General features: G+C 37.5%; 1 pseudogene; it reads left to right on the top strand.

The window, feature by feature from the left end:
* Positions 1 to 5,591: 5,591 nt before the first annotated feature.
* Positions 5,592 to 6,878, top strand: LOC137238227 (T-complex protein 1 subunit eta-like; annotated as a pseudogene).
* The last annotated feature ends 18,163 nt before the right edge of the window (positions 6,879 to 25,041 follow it).

The following is a 25,041-nucleotide window of genomic DNA, read 5'->3' as shown; positions in this document are numbered from 1 at the left end:
AAAAATTATTGGAAGTAAATGACTTACTATTAAGTCGTTCAGATCTACGTACCTCCATATCAGCTAAAGAGATGTTAGCTTCCGGCACATATGTTTTGTCGTTGGCATCTTCCTCATAGCTGCTCTCATCAATGGATTCTAAAATGCCACTTGCATCAGCATTACTACTTTGTGTTGTGGCACCTTCTTCTTCTGAATAACTTGCTGATGACGATTCAATATTTTCAGCACTTCCCTCTGAATCGGCAACAGTTTCGTTCGAATTTTCTCTTAGATCATAACTGTAGTTATTTTTAGGCAGCGCTAAAGAGATTTGTTTTTCATTCTCAAGGAACGTAACATCGCGACTGATGATAATTGTTTTTGTTAGTGGGTTAAACAGCCTATTCGCTTTAGCAGTTTCACTGTAACCTACAAATGTGCTTTCAATAGATTTCGGGGCCAACTTGCTTCCCCTTTTTTGTTTTGGTATGAGTGCTAACGCTTTGCACCCAAATACTCGCAAATGTTTTATATTTGGTTTCTTGCCTGACCAAAGTTCTTCAGGGCTAGCATTTTTTGAGTTACGAGCTATACGGTTTAATATATATGCTGCCGTATTCGCTGCTTCAGCCCAAAACTTGTCTTCAAGGCCAGCATCTAAAAGCATACATCGAATCCGCTCCATTAGTGTGCGGTTCATTCGCTCTGCCACGCCATTCTGTTCAGGCGTGTACGGTGTTGTTGTTTGATGCAAAATTCCACATTTCGCAGTATATTTCTTGAACGGGCCGTTCACATACTCGGCCCCGTTGTCTGAACGTAATATCTTAATGCTTTTGCCACATTGATTTTCAACGAAGTTCTTGAATTTTATAAATTCTTCATACACATCGGATTTCGATTTGATTGGAATAGCAAACACTTTGCGTGTTTGTAGTCGTCAACAAATGTTAGTAAATAACGTGCACCAGCATGTGATGGTACTTGAAATGGACCCATGATGTCTGTATGGACAACTTCCAAAACGTTAGTCGCATAACTCTCGCTAAGATTGAATGACGATTTGGCTTGTTTGCCTTTAATACACACGATACACTTATGATTATCAGCCGAATTAAATGTCACACCATTCATTACGCCTGTAGCAGACTTCAGTTTGTTGCTTACATGCCCAAGTCTTCTGTGCCATAAATTGTAATCCACAGCAACAAATGCACACTTGTTTCTATTCTCAACTTGTTGACAATTTAATTTATAAAGCCCATCAATCAATTTTGCAGAAGCGACAACTGTGTTGTTTTTATTAAATATTTTGCAGAAATTACCTTCGAAAACAATTTTTTTTTCCATTTAACGCCATTTGGCTAACTGAAAGGAGATTAGTGCATAAATTCGGCACATATTCAACATTTTTCACAGTAAGTATTCTATTTTCGTTGTTTGTCATTACCGAAAATTCTAAATCACCAACACATTCGAAGTTTAACTTGTTGTTGTCTGCAATTGTTATTGCTTTGTTTGGTGTAGGTCTTCTGTTGTGAAGATTTTTTTCACTGCAAGTCATATGGTTGGTCGCGCCTGAGTCAATGTGCCAGTCAGTTGCGTTTTTTGTGTTTGTACACAGCGAGGCCAGTAGAACTTGATCATTTCGTTTTTTTGTTTTGTTCCGACAGTTCTTAGCGAAATGACCAGGCTGCTTGCATGCATGGCAGAAATATTTTTTTGCTTTATGCCTGTTGTTTTTGATACCTGAGTATAGAGCTTTTTCTTCATTGATTTGTGTATAAAATTTTACATCTTGAAGTAAAAGCGATTTTATTGAGTCAACTGTCAGCACTTCTTTGGAATTTTCAACAGCTAATACTAGTGACTTAAATTCATTAGGTAACCCGGCTAATAACAGCGATGCAATTAACTCATCATCAAGTTCGAGTCCAGCTGTTTTCACTTGTATTGATGTGAGTACCATAGCATTGATGTACTCTTGCATGGATGGAAAATCTGATAACTTTAATTGAACCAGTTGCTTTAACAGTTCAACCTTCCTAGTAAGACCTTTATCTTCATATGCTTCCATTAAACTATCCCATGCGTCTTTTGCAGTGCTCTTTTGAGCAATAATTCCAAAGTTGCTTGGATCTAGCATCAGATAAATTTCCGCAGATGCACGACAATCAGCATCTTTCTCAGCTGCAGTCGCATTCGCTCTCAGTCCAGGGTCAATTGTTTTCCATAGTCCCTTAATGACCAGGTATGACTTGGCCTGTTGCTTCCACAAGTCAAAATTCTCTCTACCACGAAGTTTTTCGAATGGGAATGTTAATGTACTGTGGCTCATTTTACCAGCTAAAGTCCAATTATTCAGCAACGATGACAAATTATTATTTGCTAAGCGCAATAACAAAAACGAATTCTTAATTTAATACAACTAAGTGTCGGCCCATAACCTGTTGCGCAGATTATATTTAAAAGTTATAGTTGTAAGAAAACGCGTGTTTTCTGTATGGTTAGAAAAAACGGAAGTAAGTATTTTATTGACATTTAATATTCAAGATGTCATTTACATAGAACGGTTGCATTTATTAGTATGCATGTGTAATTCCAAATATACATAGCTTAGTATAAAATAATATATATATTCAACAGGACAATAAATTTAGTTTAATTTAATTTATTTATTATTACGGCTGTTTAGGCCTAAAACTTAAATTACTAAATACAATTCATTAATTAAAATTACTTAGTTCTATTGAATATGCTGTCGGAATTCCATGTGATTCCGACCAGCATATTTATTAGCATGACAAACGGACGAGCCTGGGAGACACTGTTTTAAGGGAGGTTAGAAAGGACGCGTTTCCAATCCTCCAGTGCTCCCAGCATAAGGCAACAAAATTTTGAACATATACCCAGCAAAAATCTAGTGACCGAGAATGGTGACCAACAACAAAAAATTCCCCATTGTTCCACAACTGTTAGTATAAAAAATTAGATGGCCCAACCGCAATGTCCGATTCGTATATGCTTGCCTTTTCTTACATGGTATGTATCCTCAAATACGTAAAAAAAAATTTCTGCGAATCCTTCATTTCTAATTTAGCGTTCCATATCGGCGGTGAACAATTTTTGTTAAGAGATATAATTTAATTTATATTGTGCGATTGTGATACAATTACAAATTATTGTGCTGTTGTGGTTGGCATTCATTAGCTAAACTTTGAGTGTATATCGTGTACATTCCCTGGCCTAAAACTTTTTCCGGGAATTTAGCTGCAGACCTGTGCTAATTTTGGAGCATTAAATATTGTGGAATATATAAAACTTTTGCAGGTAAATATAAAACGTTCATGCAAATCTGAATAGGTGTGATAATTGCACATATTTTTCGCAAATCCATATAAAAGCCTCGATCCAATGCGCCAACTTCCATGTATTCGCCAGCGCCTCCAGAAACGACACCGCCAGGGCAATCTGTACCTGGTGGCCGCAATCAGATGACTGTAAATAGCACAATTATACCTGACTTGCCTCTTATGCCACCACCAAAACAAACAGTGTACGCAAACATTTACTTTTAAATAATTTTCTGTCTAATAAATTTTGTTATTTTTCTAGACTGTTCCTCCTCAAACTGGTCAGCTACACCACCAACATCAATTGCAGGCGGTGTTACATCTCCATACCAGCAAACAGGTGAACAGCAAATGCCAACGCAACTGGGTCCAATGCCACGATAGTCTGGTAATTGCACCAGCCATTTGGTGGCCATGAGCAACGTGGTCCTCCAGGTATGCCGCCCGCATCTACTGGACCAGGTGGGGCAATAACACCACATCCAGTTATGCCAAGGTATATACCACAACAGCAACAACAACAGCAACCGGGTAATGCAATGCCACGACAGCAGCAGCAACAACCTATCTGCCAATTCCACAACAGTCGGGATATCCACAACAACCTTGTCCACCTGGTTGTCCTCCACAACCTCAACAGCCAGGTTATCCTCTACAACAACCAGGTGCACCAGCTGGTTACATGGGTCAAATGATGCCACCGACACAACCAGAACAGGCGCCAATGCCCAGTCAGCCACCTATGTCGGGTCAACCCCAATACCCACAGGTCCTGGTTTTAATGTATGCTAATACAACTAATATATTTCAAATATTGCTGATGATTATTTTTGTATTAGTTTCTTTAGCAACCACCTGCACCTGGTACTGGTATATATCAACAGGCGCAACAGTATGATCCAGCCCAACGCCGTTTAGATCCCGATCAGATGCCAAATCCGATAAGCTTTATCATTGAAAATCAGCGCTGGCAGGGGCGGATTAAAGGAGGGGCTAGCAGGGGCTATAGCCCCGGGCCCCAGCATCGGTAGGGCCCCGCGAGCTCGAATAAATAATATCATATTACATATTTACGTACACATAATTTAATTTTGCACCTAAAATATTATATACAATAGTAATATGGAAAAGAATACACGCACTCGTTAAGAATAAGATAATATAAGCTAGCACGTTCATAGTTCGGAGTAAGTATATCATGACATATACTCATTGTAATAATAGATCAGAAAAATTATATAACGAAACAGAACAAATTCTGTGCCCTTTGCAAGTTCTTAATTGGATTGTAAATAGGAACATGATCGAAGTATTTCCGAATATCTACATCGTTTACAGGATTTTGGTTACGATTCCAATAGTAAACTGCGAATCTGAAAGGGCATTCTCGGTTTTAAAAAGAATAAAAAATATGTGTTGGTCAACTATGTTAGAAGAACGGTTGTCCGCATTGATGAGGTTAAGCATTGAAGTTGATTTACTTCGATCGATTGATTTTGATGATTTGATAAGTGACTTTGCCAGAGCAAATTCAAGAACAAAATATTTTTAATAGTATAATAATTCATAGTTTTTAATATATAGGTACCAAAAAAAAAATATTTGCGAGAATAAATTATAAAAATAATTATAACAGTTTTTATTTATTTAAAAAAATGATCATATTTTCCTCCCCTTTAGTGGGCCCCATATTCATTTTAGTCCCGGGCCCCGTAAATCTCCGCTGGTGGCGGTTTTAATACTAATGAACAAGGTTTATTGCCACCATTGGTGACCACAAAATATGTGGTACAAGATCAGGGTAACTCCTCGCCACATTACGTTAGGTATTGATATTCGAAATTAATTTTTTGTTTGGCAATTACATTGATCTTTCTCGTTTGCAGGTCTTTTTGTATTGCATACCTGCAACAGCTGATTTATTAAAAACAACAGCTTTGTTCTTTACACTTACCATCTCACCAATGGCACGCACGGTTGAGGGTGAATATGAGCCACCCATTGTAAATTTTGGTGAATTGGGTCCAATAAGATGTAATCGTTTGCAAGGCTAAAATGCAATTTGTAGATGCTGGTCGTCGTTTCCAGTGTCTAATGTTTAAAGTAACAACAGATGGTAAAAAAAAATCTTTCACTTTTACTTGTGTTCATTGATCCATATTTTTTCTCAACAGTGCCAACTGAATATTTAAAACATTTGGGCCACACCGGACAGCGTATCGATAAATATGAACGTCCTGAACTTGTATTGGGTACATGCGTTTTTGTTTGGGTACCGATAGCTCTAAAGGTAAACCTCAAGTCATATCCAACATCAATGCCTCGCAATCAATTGTGGACGCTGTACACACTACATTGGGTCCATGTAGTATGGGGCAAGCATATTGTTGATTCCAGTGGTAAGGCCACAATTTCAAATGATGGTGCAACCATTATGAAACTATTGGATATTGTGCATCTAGCCGTAAAATTCTAGTCGACATCGCCAAATCTCAAGATGCTGAGGTAGGTTCTTTGTTATATTAGAATGTGTAGAAGAAAAATGTTTCTCTTATCAGGTCGGCGATGACACCACTTCAATAGTACTTTAAGCAGGTGAAATCTTAAAACAAGTTAAGCCGTATGTTGAGGAAGGCGTCCATGCACGTATCATCATTAAAGCTATACGTAAAGCATTACAATTATGCATGATGAAATATGACATGGCTGTACATGTCGAAGCGCCAATCAAAGGAACAACAACGTGCTTTATTGGAAAAATCCTCTGCCACAGCAATGTCCTCCAAACTTATTCATCAACAAAAAGATTTCCTTTCAAAAATGGTTGTGGACGCTGTACTTTCCTTTGATGGACCCAAACGTAATGCAAAAAATATAAATTCGCATTATTAAATATAGAATTGGAATTCAGAGCTGAGCGTGATAATGCTGAAGAACGTGTTGATAATGTTCAAGAGTATCAGAAAATTGTTGATGCTGAATGGCGTATTCTGTTCAATAAACTAGCTAAGTAAGGCGCCAATGTTGTGTTATCTAAACTACCAATTGGTGATGTTGCTACACAGTATTTTGCAGATCATGATATGTTCTGTGCTGTTCGTGTACCAGAAGAATATTGGAAACGTACAATGAAAGCTTGTGGTGGTGCTGTTAGGACTACATCTAATGATATAAATTCAAGTGTTTTGGGTCAGTGCGATTACTTTGAAGAACGTCAAGTTGGTGGTGAACGTTCCAACATTTTCCAAGGTTTGAGAGTGGTTTTCAATTAAATTTTATTTTCATAGTTTATAATTATTTAAAGGTTGCGTTAATGCTAGAACATGTACATTGATTTTACGTGGTAGTGCCGAACAATTTTCGGAAGAAACTGAGCTTCGTTACATGATGGTATAATGATTGTGCGGCGTACAATTAAACATGATTCTGTTATTGCTGGTAAGTCAAAATACAAATTGAAAAAAATATCTAATCTTAAATTGCTAAGTAATATTATAAAAAGATTGTGTCAGTGAAATGATAATTATTGCTTTTGGTTGCTAGTTTTGAGGCATCGTCTTCCAATGCCTTCTGATCGTATATGTCGTTTCTTTTGCCAACTACCTGTAAAGCGGTAAACTGATCAGTAACGTCACCGTGGACTCGTTCAGTGTAATGTAGATGGTGTTGTGGGGACATAAGAAGACAACCCGTGGCGGTTCTGAGAGCAGTATTTTGGCAGGCCTGTATCTTCTTCCAGTGAGTAGTTTTTAGGATTGGCGACCATATCGGGGACGCATAGCATGTAATCGACTAGCCAATTGCTTTATAAGTGGTAATGAGCGTTTATTTATCTTTACTCCAAGTACTGCCAGCAAGAGATTTGAGGATTTTATTACGGCTCCCGATTTTCGGTACAAGTGCGGCTGCATGCTCACCAAAATGTAGATCCTGAACAATAGTGACTCCTTCTGGTGGTGAAGATAGCTATTGATATGTAGAAATTAAACAGAATTAGGGATAGGACACCGGTTTGTATATGAGTTTTTTTGAATTTATTGCAAAAAAAGCGTTGAGGATTTTTAATATCTTACGAGGTACCTTCGTACATGTTTCTGAGAATGAAGAATGAGACCTATTCAAACTCAATTTTCACCAGGACAAGGCTGCTGAGACTTTGCTACACTTTAACATACATACTTTACTTTAATTAGCACAACTCTCATTTTTGATTTTATTAAATTTTAGAAAATGTTTCTTCCTCTACAGTTCAGCATATCTTTTGCCAACACAGTTAATTCCCACCAATGGATATTGCGGCGCGCGATTGACCAACAAGACGATCCACGACACCTTTGAGTATTTTTGATCTTAAAATTAATATGCAACGAATTTGTACAACAAACGAACAACACACACTGAAATAATTTTGATTAAAAATTATCTAATTAAAAAAATATTCAACAATTGCATAAAGTTTGCAAAGATTTTTAAAGCAATTCAATTGCAACGAATTTGTCAATAATTTTTAACCAAACGTTATAAACTAGATGTATAAAACAAATATTTTGAATATAAATATTTGCTGATGAATTTAACTGACAGTACCAATACCAACAACTAAATGGTCCTTATAAATATCGTAATCACATAATTAAAAAAAAAAAATTACTATGTGTACCTACGTTTATTATTGCAAAATCACGGAAAACAGAAAATTGCATAAAGTACCCTCAATGTAAAATTATTCCACTGAATGCATATATCGCATTCTAAACTAAAAAATTTCAAAACTTAAAAAAATTTTAAATCGGTATTTAAGTGTAAATCGATCCATGAAAGCATCGTGAAATAACTTATGTTTTTTTGGTAGTTAACGTTATCGTTTGGCCTGGTTTTGTTAAGAATTTTATTATTTTTGTGGTATAAATCAACATTCAACACAAAGTTACTCTGATTATGAGTTACAATACTTTTTGGTTTAGGTTGCGATATGTAAAATTACACATTTTTGTACACAGTTCTAAAATATAAAGGAAACAAATTTATATTTGTCTATTAATTAAATTATTAAAAAGATATTGTTATATTAATGATATAGAGAAGCGCAACACGAATTCAAGTGGTTTCAAACCACTGGTAGGCAATTCACCACTTTAACTGTCAGAAAAAATGTTAAATTTTTCATTTTATGTAAAAAATTTTGAAAGTTGCATTTGAAGTTCTGAAAGCTCGGGAATTTCAATTGAAGTTCAAAAAATTACCATTGATGTTCAGAATTTTCAACAGAAGTTCAGTAAATTAAAATTGAAGCTCAGGAATTTCACCTGCAGTTCAGAAAATTACAACTGAAGTTCAGAAAATTGCAATTTAAGTTCAATTATAATTTTCTGAACTACAAACAGAAATTCTGAACTTCAATTTTAATTTTCTCAACTACAAATAGAAATTCTGAGCTTGAATATAAATTTTCTGAACTTGAATTGAAATTTTTGAACTTCAATTGTAACTTTCGAACCTCAATTGCAGCTTTCTGAACTAAAATAAAAAAGGTATAGTATTAAAATTGGCGAATTACAAGTCAACTTACTCAAATTGTGAATTGCCTACTCGCGATTTGATGGTTTACTGCAACCAATAGTTCTGTTAGTTCTTCTCTTTTGTTTTCTATATCATTAATTAATTAGTTTAAGTTTCCCTTAACTTTGTATGCATACAATGGCATACAATAAAATTTGTATTTATGGCTCACCAACAAGACTGAAAAACTATTCCTTCCTTATGACTTATAGTTAATAATTTACAACTATTCTAAACAATCTAATATATTATAAAAATGTTGACTAAAAGAAATGTTAATGGATTTGAATTAAAGAATTGTTTTATTTATACAGCAATTTCAGATATAATCCAAGTAAAAAAACGGTCGTAATACAAGTCTAAAGGCGGTCATATTAACGTAAAAATACTGTAAAAATACTCGTAAAGTTACAGGTATATAACTTAAAAAATGACGGCCATTTGACAGTTAACGTGAATGTAAGAACAGTACAGCGCTATAGTTTGCTTACATTTCGAAAACCTAATACCGTATATGTGTGAGCAGTATGGACAATCACATAAATAGGTATGACGGAATGGACTGGTCACAAAAGTTACCGGCGCCCTGTACATATGCTACTGAACGATTTACGTTTTCCATCGACACAGATTTTAGTCATTTTACTAACCAATTTACGGGTACAGTTTTTGCTGGGTATTTTCATTTATGTGAGAATGCAAGAACCCTTCAAAAACGCGAGTACCCATAAATAATGTAAGGAATACTCCTTTGGGAGTATAGGAGTGTTCCAAAACTAAACTGTATTCATACAAAAAATGTGCTCCAATTAACATTGCGATGTCCTAGGAGAGGAGTAGGTGATCCCACTCTCGCTTTGTTTGTGAGTATGCCATAGAGTACATACGTGAAGGTACTTTCCAAAGTACTTGCACTGTAGTACTGCATGGAGCATCCACAGAGGATCATATGCCAAAGTACTAAAGAGGAATTGTGTCGGAAATAATTATCGGAGTGAATTTAATTTAAAATGAAAGTAAATGAGGAGGGGCAAAGCAACTTTTATATTTTTCACTACGAATATTCTTATGTTATTTAGCATTTGCGTGAATAAAGAAACTAATATTTCTCTATACTATAGTATATATACATAAAACCAGGGCGCGGTTGCATTTTATTAGAGTTGCCATAGTAAAATTTTGTTATCAGTTATTTCTATGCAATATTTTACTTTTGGCAACTCTGTTCGATCGTCATCGTGTTGTGATCACGGTCGTTAAAAAATGAGCAATGATCGGCTGATGATGGTCCGCAAACGGATTACAAAGGAGTATTGTTAGAGTACTCCAACATGAAGAAAATGGAACACGTAATCCAACAATTTTTGCAGGGAAGATTCCGATAAGCACAGCTCAACATGTAATGGGAGGTTGAAAAGGAAGTGTTTCTAATCCCCCCCGTTCCAACTTTTGTTTGGCCTTATTTTATTTTATTATTGGTATCTCAAAGTGATGAGTAATGTCTGTTGGAAAGTTGGAGAGAACGTGTTTCCAATCCTGTCCCGAGTTACGCTGAAAGCACGTTGTGCCTCATAAATTTTCTTAATTTCAAGCTTAGCTGGTTGTGCATTCTACATCATGTGTCCGTACATGAAAAATCAAAAAATAAGGACAATTAAAACTTGTTTACCTTAGCGTGAGAGTTTTACAGTGCTCTAGCAATTTTTCATTGAATGTTTTTAAATCATTACTATTTTTTATATGATTAGGAAGTTCGTTAAAACTTTTTAAGCCTTTATAAAATATATTTTGCTTGTCCAGTTCTGTTTTGTAGAGAGGAAGTCTGAAATTGTTGTTTTCTCTGACTAAGTATGAGTGGGTTTCATTAACATAAATAAGTTTATCACTCAAGTACTTAGGCAACATCCAATCTACATACTAAACAAAAATTTCATACTGTGATAAAATATGAGCTGTCTTATACTGAGCCAATTAAGTGTTTCGATCATAGTTTTTATTGGAGTTTCGTATAACAGCTTAAGGTTAAATCTCATAGCTTTATTTTGCATAACCTGTAGCTTATCTCCTTGTACATCGCTAGCAATAAAAAATATTGTTGGACAGTATATAAAGTGCAGCTCAATTATGGATCTGTAGAATTTATATTTATATTTTTTACTTATATATTTACATGATCTCTTCCAGAACCCTATTTTCTTGGCAATTTTAGCAACTATATATTCAATGTGATCATTAAACTTTAACTTTTTGTCAATCTGTACCCCTAAATATTTAAATATTTGAACTTCCTCTATTTTTGTATTCATATTTTCTAGATAAATTTTCGGCGAATCTTTATTAAACGTTCTGGATATGAGCACAAAACTTTTTTTGTTAATATTTAGTTTTAGTTTATTACTGCAAAGCATAGTGAACTAAGATTTTCTTGCATTTTACTCTTAGCTAACGTTAAGTCCGATTCACTTAATTCTAGTAGAGCATCATCCGCAAACAACACAATTTTGCTGTATTTCAATGCTAAGGATATATCATTAATATAAATGTTAAATAGGACTGGGGCCAATACCGACACCACCGATTCTATAGCCGTTCTTTGTTTCCGGTTTGTTAAAAAAACTCTTAAACCAGTTCAGCTCAATATCCCTTGTTGTTTCAAAAGCTCTTTTAAATCAATGAACACTGCGACTGTACTTTTCTTTGAAATTAGTTCTTCTTTCCAGTTCGATATGACAAAATTTAACGCAGTTTCACAGGAGTGCCTTTATCTGAAACCAGATTGTTCTTACATAAGTATTTTATTATTTTCAAGGTAGCTAACAAGTTGCCTTTTTACGGTAAACTCTAAATTTTTTTTCTAAATTTGGTAATGTGTTAATCGGTCTCAGATCTTCCGCTAGAACTGAATTTTTTACCTTCCGAATAGGTATCATTGTTGATATTTTCCATGATTCAGGCAAAGAGGATAAATATAATAAGAGCCGTCACTCGGAATTTTTCAGGCATTTACTCGATGTAAACCGTGAGGTAGTCGCTACTTTTGTTTTATGAGGGACATTTTTGAATTGCCTTCCATTTATCCATGCGGTGTTGTCACTTTATGCAAACGTGTTTTTTGGAAAGAGAATTAAATAATTAATTAAATACAGTCGGAAAAATAAACACATATACCCCATGAAAATGTATAGAAGACATTTATAAACATCTCGCCCAAAAAAAAGTAGCGACTACCTCACAGTTTACATCGAGTAAATGCCTAAAAAATAACGAGTGACGGCTCTTATTATATTTATCCTCTTTGATTCAGGCACTATTCCAGCTCTGAGGGATTTATTTACAACTTCGGCATAGAAATGTCCTATATAGAGTACAGAATCTTTAATAACTCCTTCAGAAAGAAGGTTTTTTCCAGCAATTTTATTTTGAAATCGGTTAACTATCCGAGTTAACTCTTCAACCGACATTTCTTTAAACTCTAGACATATTAATATAACAACAAAATTATATAATGTGTAACAAAAATAACGTAAATAAGGCCAAACAAAAGTTGGAGCAGGGGGATTATTTTCAATTTCCAACATCCAAAGACATGTTTAGCTGTGTTGATCGGAGACTAATACATTCCGACAGCAAATATAATTGAAAAATATAAGTTCCAAATTTTGTTGCCTTAAGCTGGGAGCACTGGAGGATTGGAAACGCGTCCTTTCCAACCTTCCTTAAATAGTGATTATAACAATGAATTGTACTTAGTAGTTTAAATTGTAGGTCTAAATAGCCGTAATAATAAATAAATTGAATTAAAAAAATAAATACTCTTGTTAGTGTTTCACGTGCAAGGGATGGTTGCATTGGACATGTGGCTCTGGGCTAGATCCCAAAATCCAGCGTCCTCGTAACTTTTATAAATCTTTTGTGGCTCTTGTTGTTCACGCCCTCATTATATTATGAGGAAATACGGCACCTGAGAACACAGCCGTATGAAGCTAAAAAATACAAGCATGTCTTCAGTGAACTCCACAAACAGGCGTCGGACCTCTATGCCGGTGATTCCTGTACTCAAAGAACAAAACTAGCAGAGGAGGAACGCGTTATACCTAGGGAAACGCGAGTAGTCACTCTAGCTCAACTTCTATCTGGATACCGTAACAGGTTAAACTCTTACCTATCCAGAAACAACCCCGACATACAAAACATTGTCCTGCTTGTAATGTGTCCCCACATGACACCAACCATCTCTTTAACTGTATTGTGGAACCAACGCCTCTAACACTCCTCTCATTATGGTCCACCCCTGTTGAAACTTTATGTTGCCTTGGACTCCCGTTAGAGGACATTGATGACAATTTGTGATCGGTCGCACCTATTGGATGGGGCGAAGTACTGCTGCAACAACAACAGCAGGCGGACAACCCGGAAAGAGAAGCAGGAACTGAATGACCCATCGATCCCGAGTCGTTCCTGCCAGTTGGCTCACAGGGGCATTTATTAGTAGAAGGGAGGGAAAAGAGAGAAGAACACTGGAGCAATACGCCAGGTTTGAGACAATCTAAATTACTGTTAGGAGGTTATAGCACAAGCCGCTACAGGGCAATAATAGACCTCTCGAAAGATAACCTAAGAATCCCAAGAGCTATTCTTACAGGGCATTATAGACTGAATAGCCGTATGCAGAAACTGGGCATACTATCTAATAACACATGTCGATTTTGTGATCGATCAGCAGACGGCGGACCATATCCTCCTAGAATACTTCGCAATCTCAAAACGTAGGGCTAAGTTTATGGGCTCACCATGGCCAGTGCATTCCCACATTTAATCCATCAATCCAAGAGCTCTGCTAGGGTTCATCAAAGAAGTCGGCTAGGATGAGGTGCTGTGAAAGAGATGTGCAAGTCACTGTGCAATCCTCAATAAATTATCTATCTATCTACGCTCCGGTAACAAGCAACATTGAGGTACTAACCCGACCATCTCGGGAGCTATTGATTTGACTACATTGAACCTTCTAGGGATTGAATATTAATAATGACCGCAATGCGAAAGTCTGCTAAAATTTACCACTCTCCATGGAATGCTATATATATAACTTTCCACGTATTGAGTCAGTAATGAAAAGAGCCAAATTTACTAAAATTTTAACTAGCTGTGTGTAATAAGGTGTTGATGTCCTCTCTTATCGCAATGTAATGGCAACGGCGACGCAGGGAAAATGACAAAAATCTTGTAATTCTACTGATAATAATTAATTAATTCCTCCCCTTCTATGCAGTGCTATGCATACATACATATGTATTTTGCTCTCCAAACGCTAATTAAAAAAATCAATTGGTATTTACATAATTAAATAGTTAGTTTAGAGCGGTAAACGACTCACACACACGACAATATAAAATTGGTACACCGTAAAGTCGTTTAAACAATATATTTATTGTTTTTGTCTTTATTAAAATAAAAAAGCAAAACAATTGTTTCGACACATACGTAGTGTCTTAATCAGTTGCTACAATCAACTAACCAGAACAAAATAAAAATAAACAAAGTAAGCCTAACTAGATCAAACAAACGAATTTAGAAAAAGCTAATACAATGTAATAAGTTAAAGGAAGTTACAAGGACAAAAAACAAAGTAATTATATATTTCTGTATGTATAACAATAAACGGAACCATCAAACATTACTGAAGAGCTGCGAACAGACTCGAATACAGAGGGTCTGTATCACGATTTACCTTGTCACTTTTGTTTACATATATATGTAAAGATTCTAATATATTTAATCTGCTATTATTTTTTCTGCTTTTATTAATTGGCAATCGTCTTCGCTTATTCATTGCCTATTCGATAAAGCATGTTCAGCGATTCCACTTCTCGGGTCAATATTCTTTACATATTTTAAATGCTCATTTAACCGAATTCATACAGTGCGGGACGACTGACCAATGTACTTTGCGCCGCATATATTCCCATCGTCGTTTTTCTGCGAGCACGTTATTGAATATAAGCCCGACTTGTCCAAATTTTCACATCTTTCCTTCGTTGTTTTCAATAGTGATTTTAACTTTGTTGTTGTTTTTCGAGCCAACATTACATTTACTTGCCTATAAAGTTTTTGTAAGTCATTAAAGCTGTTTGGATCATAAGTCATGCTACACCAAGTCTTCTTATCATCCACGCCCAGTATGTCAAAGGATGAACTACTCTCCCTTCGATCCTTTTTGTTATGGTGCTTTTTAATTATTTGCAATATAATGCTGGAGCTATAACCATTTCTTTTATTTTGTTTTGGTTAGTTGATTGTAGCAACTGATGAAGACACTACGTATGTGTCGAAACAATTGTTTTGCTTTTTTATTTTAATAAAGACAAAAACAATAAATATATTGTTTAAACGACTTTAAGGTGTATCAATTTTATATTGTCGTGGTCTTTACATGCACTTCGAACTCTCTCGTATTTGCAGTCTTCAGTTGATTATCAACAAAAGCCTTACAAATTATCACTAACAAATTCATACATGTTGTTTATACATTTATTATGGTAGACAATTTACTTACCCTTTCTGGTGCGATGATTCCTGGACAATCGGACCTGACTAGACGCGAATTTTTGCCTTAAGAGAGCGTGCTTAACGCGAACCATATCATGTTATGGCACACCTTTGGTGATGCAAACAATCAAAGAAATTTCTGCTTCTAATGCTTCTAGGATAGCAGCAGCAGCTCCCGGTGGGGCCACATAAATAACAGTTGCATTCGGATCAGTTTCCTTTTTTGCTACGGCTACCTATTCAATTTTAATTAACATTACATTATCTACTATTGCAATTTTTAATCAATACAAATCAATATAAATTACCCAAGCAAATACTGGCAAACCAAGATGCGTAGTTCCACCCTTTTTTAGGGAAATATATCCAACCAGTTTGGTACCGTATTCCAAAGCATGTTGGTTGTGTAAAGTACCTTGTTTAGCGGCAAATCCTTGGCAAATGACAGGTGAATCTTCATTTAATTGTAGGTTTCCTCTGGTTTTGGCATATTCTGAGCTGAATCGCACCCCGGCGGAGATGCTATCTATTAGAATAATATAATTTTTTTTTAATATTTAAAAATGCACATAGGTACGTATGAATGAAAAGCAGAAAGTAAATATTGTTGTTTTTGTTGTAGCGATAAGGATACTCCCCGTTATCGACTTTGTTGGTCCTTTGCTGGATGCATATCGGGTACGTTCCGGGAACCATTAAGGTACTAGCCCGACCATCTCGGGAGCGATTTAGTATGACATGAAACCTTCTAGGCCATCCCGTCGATTCTATACAACTTAATATGGTAACGATTTAAAAGACGGTGCACCTCCTAATTTTTATCAAAAATTATCAAACGTGGAATCAAAAGACGCGCCTCAAGCTCCGTTTTTAGAATCCGAAATATCCGAAAATATAAATTTTTGTTTCTGTCAAAACATAATTTTGATAATTTTTAAATTAGGTGGTGCACCATCTTGTAAAACGTTACCCTTAATATTATTTTGGGCGAAGGCCGCCAACGCAAAAAGGTGTTCTCTGCAACCAAATTTTTAATTTCCGTCACATGTCATAACTAAAATTAACTTAATATTATTTTGGGCGAAGGCCGCCAACGCAAAAAGGTGTTCTCTGCAACAAAATTTTTAATTTCCGTCATATGTCACAACTAAAAGCACAAGTATTTTTACTTTTTACACACCAGGTTAAGTAAGAGCTTGTAAGAATTTTATTCACATGTAATAATAATAATAGTAATTCTATCATGGTTTTATTAACATCTTAATAATTATATTTTTTCTTCGTTTCAATGTTTTCCGGAATAATTAATGAACTGTCATTTCGATGACAGCATGAAACGTCGATGTGTTAGTGGAGAGCGAAAAAAGCTTTGAATGTGTGGGTGAACTATTTACCTCCGTCTTGTAGGGCAGTTTATGTGGTCACATACCTAACCCAGTTAACCAAAACAAAGTATACTAAAGACATTTATATTTGATAACCACGTGAATTGTCCAATAATTTTCTCGTATTGCTTTTCCACACCACCCAAGAGGCAGCAATTCAGGCGCGCTACCGACTTTTTTAGGGTGTACGGTTCCCCAGGAGGCCTATTTTCACCCATACATAAGTATCTGCTTTCTAAAAGTCTACTGAGCAATATATCGACTTAACAATAAAATTACTAAGCAACAGTTTTAAGAAAAATAAAAGATTGCACAATGCACGTACGTATTAAAATTTTTTACATACATCGCTCGATCTATGATCTGATATATATATATATATATATATATATATATATATTTACAACTACGTACTGTGACAGACCAGAAAAATATGAATTCTGTAGTAAATAGACAAACTATAATTTTTTTTTCGTTTGTTTCATTAGCCATTGAGTGTGCTTGTAATTCTCAACTTGTTAGTGAAATATTCTAAAGACATAGTTTAAATTTTTTATCCCAAAGCGGGGTTTTTCAAAGCAAAACAAGGTGGTTCATCCCGCAGCCAATACCTTGGAGCCCCCAGTGCTCGCCCCCAATGAATAAATATAAGGTGTAATAGGGGTTTTTCAAAGCAAAACAAGGTGGCTCATCCCGCAGCCAATACCTTGGAGCCCCCAGTGCTCGCCCCCAATGAATAAATACAAGGTGTAATAGGTACATTGGGACCTCTCTCTAAGTAAAATAACATACAGTCCATTAAAATAATAATTTATAAAATAAAAAAAAGATAATAAATTTAAAAAATGCTTGCTTGCAGTGGGCTTTTGAACCCGCAACCCCAAACGTGTGAGTCGGGTACGTCATCCACTATGCCACGACTCATACGCCTAAAAGCGCATCAAATTACTCCCTTATAACTCATATTAAACTGCTCGCCCTCAACTGCCCCACGCTTAGCTAAACGTAATTATAATAATATGTAACACCAGACAACTGCAAAGAAAATTACCTTATACAAATTTACTGTAAAAAAAGATCCCTCCCCAGTAAAATAGAGGGATACATAAAACGTTGAACAAGGGAATGAGCGTACAACCTTACTATTTGGAAACTCATTTTTAGATACACAAATCGATAAAAACCTTATCCTTAAGGTTGATTCGAACTTTGCGGATGAGCACTAGTATCTAAAATCGGCGGTTTGTTTTGCACACGCAAAAAACTTATATTTTTAAGTTGTTCATGGGCCGATTTTTTATTGAAGCTATTAAGTAGAATATAAGTTCTAATTCTTATAAAAATACATTAAAAAATACTGGTGTTGCAATTCTCACAACATTCGAACGGCTCTACGTCTATTATTTTCTCAAACATAATTTGAGAAAACCCAACCCTGTGACAAACTGAATCAAAATTATAATAATAATAATAATAAACCCAACGGATTAATAGCCTGACGGGAAATCTTTCATAGCAAGCTATACAGGATTTAACAGTTAGGTCAGTGATCATATCGATGTGCACAGCTCTTGTTTTAAGGCACACAAATATAGCGACCCAACTCTTCCTCTTCACTACACAACGCTCATCCTTATCCAGTTGTCTGATCTCAGAGGGACCTGCATAATCCACTACAGAGTGTAGGAATGGTCTCCCGACTTGCACTCGATCAGCCGGCAAATCAGCCATTAAATAAAAAAAAAAATAAATGTAAGGCGCGATAACCTCCGAAGAGATCTAAGGTCGAGCTTCTCTTCCAATTTGCTTCGTGCTCCTCTTGATTTTCCCTACAAATTGGCCGGACGGGACCTGCATATTTTATGCCGACTCCGAACGGCATCTGCAAGGCAGATGAGTTTTCACTGAGAGCTTTTCATGGCAGAAATACATACGGAGCGCTTGCCAAACACTGCCGAGGGGTGACCCCGCTTAGACAAATTTTCTTCTAATTGAAAAACCTTATTTCTAAAATTTTGATGTTGCTTTGCCCAGGGTGTGAACCCAGGGCATATGGTGTGGTAGGCGGAGCACGCTACCATCACACCACGGTGGCTGCTATTCAGCCATTAGCTGCTCGCTTAATCTTTTGGCATATCTAGCACAGATGACGCACTGATGGATAAATTTCCTAAGCTCACTTCGCAGTCGCGGTATCCAAAAACGTTGTCGGATATATTGCATCCTAACCTGGATTCCTCCATGTTTGGTGGCTTGATGCGCTTTACTCGTGACTAACTGGCTCAATCTAGAACCCGGGGGAATGATGGCTGGACGCTTCATTTCATAATCATATTCTGCCCTTCCGATTCTGCCACCTGCACGTAAAAGCCCATTTTTATCTAGCACTGTTTTCAATGATTTGATCTTGCTCTCATCAAGCACCGGCATTTCCTTGGACAAAGCACGGATCTCCTTCATGTAAACTAGCCCCTGCCTTTCTTTAATTATTAGATCTAAAGCTCTAGAGCGTTCCTCAATGGTCGGAACGTCCACCTGAGGAGCTCCCCGGCTTGATTTCCGGATCCTCTGATTAACACTAGCTCTCAACAGACGCACAAACCTTAGCACTTGTGACATAACTCCAAAGAACTAGCATGCTGCACCAGTGGTATTTCTTCCCCATTAGTGTTGCTCCTAGCACTCCATATTGGTCTTGCTTCGAATGCGACATGCACTTTCAGCTCATGCAATGTATCTTCTGGTATACTTCCTGGCACAGAGGCACTTCTTGGCCACTCCTCGCTCGGCAGCCCAAGCCATATCGGTCCGTGCAACCATAGTTGATTGCCCACAATCTTGCTAGCACTGATACCCATAGTTAGAAGGTCTGCTGGATTATCGCTCGTTCTCACATGTCGCCGCTTACTGATATCTGTGTTTGCTTGGATAGAAGCCACCCAATTCTCTACGTAGACCTTCATTTCACATGGTAGCTTCCGTATCTTATGCAGGACTATCATGGAATCAGACTATAAGACATAATCGACTGACTCACATTCCATGCTCCGTATAACGCTTAGGTATAACCATGTCGACAGCTCCGCAGCAGCAAGCTCAAGTTTAAGAATTGAGATGGTTTTCAGTGGCGCGAGTCTAGCCTTAGACACTTGCAACTCAGATCTTATCTCGCCCTTGCTCGATACTACTCGGCCGTAAATCGCTGCCCCGAAGCCCTTCTCAGATGCATCTGCGAACCCGTGCAACTGGACGGTCGCATCAGCACTAGCACCGATAAATCGAGTCAATTCGAATTTTTATAGCTCTGAAATATCTTCCCAGAATTCGCAAAATCTGAGTTTAATATACTTAGGCACCTCTTCATCCCAGCCCATTTTCAATCTCCACAGATCTTGCAATATTACTTTGTAACCGGTGTTATGTAACCGTTTGGGTCATAAAGTTGCGCAACACAACTTAAAACAATACGCTTGCTAATTAGCACAGGTATCTCCGGCGCCTTTACTCTAAATTTGAGGTTGTCACTATCAATTTGCCATTTCAGGTCTAGCACGGATGTATCAGTGTTGTCAGCCATCAACACTGTATTTGATTCTTCTGATTGGAAAACACTTGCAAACCGCTTACTATTGGAATGCCACTTGCACAATTCCATGCCTGCACTACCTAGCACGAATTTCATTTCCCTACCTAATTTGATCGCCTCATCGGCATTGCTTACTCCAGTGATACCATCATCCATATACAAATCATTGATAATCGCTCTAGCTGCTGATGGGAAATGCTTAAGCTCATCTGTGGCTGCTTGGATTAAGCAACGCACCGCCAAGTGGGCCGATGCAGTCATCCCATATGTAACGACTGTCAAACAGTACTGGCGCAACTTTTCCTTGGAACTCTCGCGCCAAAATATTCGCTGTAGGTCATACTGGCTCTCTACTATTCGCACTTGTCTAAACATCATTTTCACGTCACAGCTTATGCCAATCCTATGTCGCCTAAATCGCATTATGATATCAGCTAAATCTCTTTGTAACTTTTCTCCAAGCATTTGCACCTCATTCAAAGATACTCCTGTGACTGTTTTACAGCTTGCATTGAATACCATACGAAATTTCTTGAGCACACAGTGGTGTGGAATATAATAGACTAGCTCACCAGGCATTGGATCGCTCAGAGCTTCTTCCATATGCCAAAGCCTCGCGTACTCTCGCATAAAATCTATGTATTTGTTTGCAATTTGAGGATTTCTAGCTAATTTTTTCTCCAAATAGAAGAACTGTTTTAATGCAGTTTCACGAGAGCTGCCCAATCTCCTGGCCTCTTTCATTGGAATCGTAACTACAAATCGCCCAGTGTCATCTCGAAAATTCGTATCTACAAATATTTGCTCAACTAGCTCTTGCTCCTTTGTTCGGAGCGGTGAATCACTGATGGGATCCATTTCCCACAATCTTTCCACATTCTTGTCTAGCTCTTCATAACTGACAGAACCAATGTTGGGTGTATCTGCCCCGGTTCCATAATCCATTTGATCGATATATGCGCCAAGCACTACTATCCCAAAGATAGTTTCTATCATGGCAATATGGTCAGGGTGCCTGGCTACCAAGCCAATTAAATATTTCGCAAACACTTGCACTCCTAGCATGATCTGAATCTCGTTGGATTCCCAATAATGTGGATTAGCAAACGGCACATTCACTGGATTATTTAATCTAACCAAGCTGGACTGGCTAGATGGCACTACAAGCTCTAGCCCACCATATCGTGGCAGTATCCAAAATTCCGCTTCGACATATTGATTCGATTGGATTGATACCATGGTATGACCTTAGCACTTATCTTCCGCTTGACCACAAATGGTTGCCCTTCTATCTCTACCATATGACCGTAGCCATTAGCTGCAGGCAATTGGTATGCTTTGAAAATTTTATGTGCGATGAGATTCGGTTGCGCTCCCGAATCTAACAACGCATAAAAAGGCCCAATTTTGATCCCACCAATCTCCAACCTAACAAGCGCGGTGGGTAAAAGCGATCTGCTTTGTCTAGCTCCTATATCATACCCTGAGGACTGATTTCTGAAATCTTGCCCTAGCTCATCTTGACTATCCGTCAAATTAAACGCACAGCTATACGATGAGGTAGGCACATCTACCTGTTTATTTTTCTTATTAGGCTCATATAGCTCTGAAAGCTCTTCTACATTCGACTGCGTCTTGCTCCGCTTACCTGGTTGTCAGAATGTCGAGTTACCTCTATCCGCTTTGCGCTTGGTTGCCGCCTTTGATTGAGTACCAGCTCGCTGAGATTCACCTTTATCTTGCAATACCAATAGATGCTTGTTGACATCCCTGGTTGGACACAAAACGCTGTTATGGAGCATTTTGCCTGGACAACGATGACACGGTCCGGAGTAGCAATCCTGCACGGCATGCCCCTGCTTTAAGCAATTTGGGCATAATTTATGTAGCTCTATGTATGACTGCGTGATTTCAAATTCAAGCTCAAGAAATCTGGGCATTTATGGAGCCCATGATCCCCTTTGCATAGGTATGTTTTTTTCTCGCGCTCGTTGCTCTGATGCCCAATACTAACTCTGTTGTGACTCGCTCCATGACTAGCTCCCTGCTGACCCCTCTTGGGTTGGCTACTACGTGCAGTCGATGCCACACTCGCCTCTCGCGCACGCCTATTGTCTATTTGATGTGATGATGCTGCAGCTTGCTTGTCTAGAAATGAGAGCATCTCAGTTACAGTTGGCGTTTCTGATTGTCGCTGAAGCTCCCATGCCTTACTAATGTCTTCATCTAAACGCTCATGTAAATTATGAACAACGATCATGACCCAACTTTCAACAGGTAACCCCTGCCCCGCAGCTGACGCAATGTCTCATCGGTGACCTTCGCCGTACGCTGCAGCCCATCAGACGATGCACGCTCCAAGAAAGGCAATCAATATAATTGATGTAAATATTCGCGGCAGGTATGGTACAGCTGCTTCAAGCGCTCCCATGCTCCGTGATAATTTTCATCTGATAATTGCCACTCGCTCAAAGTACGCGCTGCCTTGCCCACTAGTGATTTTGGTAAATAAGTGAACTTGAAAGCTGGCGCTACTAGCTCATTCTCATGCATGGCAGCTATGAACCGGTCATGGAAACCTTTCCACTTCGTTCAAGTCCATTTGCCGTTGTGGATATTGAAGATCTACTTGAATGTTGGCTGGTGTATTTACTCGCACTGGTGCTGGACCTAGCTCATTTACTTTTTCCTTCAGGGCAGCATTGGCTGCAAAATAACCTTGCTCGGCCTTTACTAGCTCTTCATCGTATTCTTTAGTATCTTCGCCCTCTTTCATATTAATTACTAGCTCATCATGCATGGCAATGCACTGTTTCCACCTGCCGTCCAACGCTTGTAAACGCGCACTAGCACGATGATAGGTAATCGAGTCAAACTCCTCGCTCTCCACATAAAGCGCTGCTCGCTAAATTGCCCAAACACATGCTGACAACATCTCAAATTTCGCCATTTTGTGATTTCACCTTTATGAACCTGAAAACAATTTGGTAATTATTTGCCATTAGCACACAAATTTGAAAAAGCAGAAATTTTAAGCACACTCTAGCTCGACTTTGGCCAATATAAACAAATTGGCACAGGCACATTGGCACGTTTCAGCAGAACAACCATATCTTAACATGCTCGCACATGCACGTCTTTACCAAGCTACTAGCACAGTGAACAAATATCTGTGCACTTCGTTGATCTTTAAGTCACTAGCACATCCAATGACAAGTTTTTGTCTTTAATTGCAATCGCTCAGTTTTTCTGTGCTCTATTTATGTAGACTGTATACAAGCGCTTACCGGTAATAAGAAATGCTCTTTTAGTAGCATGCACGCAAGCTCTCTAGATTGTTCCATTATTATTGAAACACATAGCTCTTACCTTTTTCATCTTTTGCACCATTCGCAAGAACACAATTTGCACCCGTATATTTTTCAAGCTCTGACTGGTTCGATTTCACGAACTTCGCATATTCTATTGCACTCTAGCTCTCTCAAAGCTCCATTTTCTTCTAGTTCAACACATGTGTTTCTAGCTCCTTTCCGCTCATGATAAACTAACTCAACTAGTTTATATGTACATACATATGTATGTATTCATAGCTCTTTGTCTTGCACAGCACTTTTGCGAAGTATAAAAGACGAGAAACGACTGCGCCAACTCCTATCCGTCTCTACAAGGCCCAATATATAAGTCCCAATAATTCCCAAGCCCAAAATAAACACACTTTATTTTAGTTGGAAAACATTGAGCAAAAACCAACTTTATTTTGGTCATAATTCCACTTATCACGACTAGCTCCAATTAACTATTTTTTAGCACCAATAGCACGACTAGCACAGTGCAACACTTCTCGCACGACTAGCAATCATTAGGGGGACTCATGTAACCGTATAAATGCCTTATAAAGTGTGTAAACGTATAAATTTATCTAGTTTACGCACGAGCTGTCAAATTTTGTATGAAAAATCATTTACACAATTTGTATAAATTTACGCGCACATTTCATTGTGTAAACGCGGTAAACTCAAAGGAATGCAACCTTGCAGACATTACAGACGGCATTTTCATCAAAAATCTCCAACATCAACAAGTAAAGGCGTTTTAGTTTTGATTTTTAACTTAATCTTGGTATTTTTTAATTTGTATAACAATCAAAAAATGTTTGTTTGGCAATAATACAGCTGATAAACAATCAAGTTTATCAAGAGCATTTCTAGGTGCGTTCATATAACAGCGTGTGTAAATGGATATAATTTTACACCTTATGAGTTTATATGCTTTCATGAGTCCCCCTATTGTATGTATCCAGCGTTCACCGCACATCGTTGCCAGATCAATCCCTATAGACTCATCATTGCCAGATCAATGTCAATAAGCACATTACTTCCTATGAAGGTGGGTTCATACGGAACACACGGATTTGTTTTGTTTTTGCCGAGTTGTTGATAGGCGGAGGTTTGTTAAGCGTCGAGATTTAAAACTGCTCAGCTACAGAATAAAAATCATCAGCTGAGTATTATATACATAACAGTTGAAAATTATACATATAGTAAATTGTTAAATAAGTTAACGATATAGCATATACAGATTTTTATTTTTATTTGGTTACGAGTTAAGATAGGATAGGACAGATTTCCTT

The sequence above is a fragment of the Eurosta solidaginis genome, chromosome 1 (assembly GCF_040869045.1).
Source record: "Eurosta solidaginis isolate ZX-2024a chromosome 1, ASM4086904v1, whole genome shotgun sequence".
Classification (NCBI taxonomy): domain Eukaryota; kingdom Metazoa; phylum Arthropoda; class Insecta; order Diptera; family Tephritidae; genus Eurosta; species Eurosta solidaginis.
The sequence above is the reverse complement of the archived record's forward strand: the minus strand, read 5'-3'. Positions and strand labels throughout refer to the sequence as shown.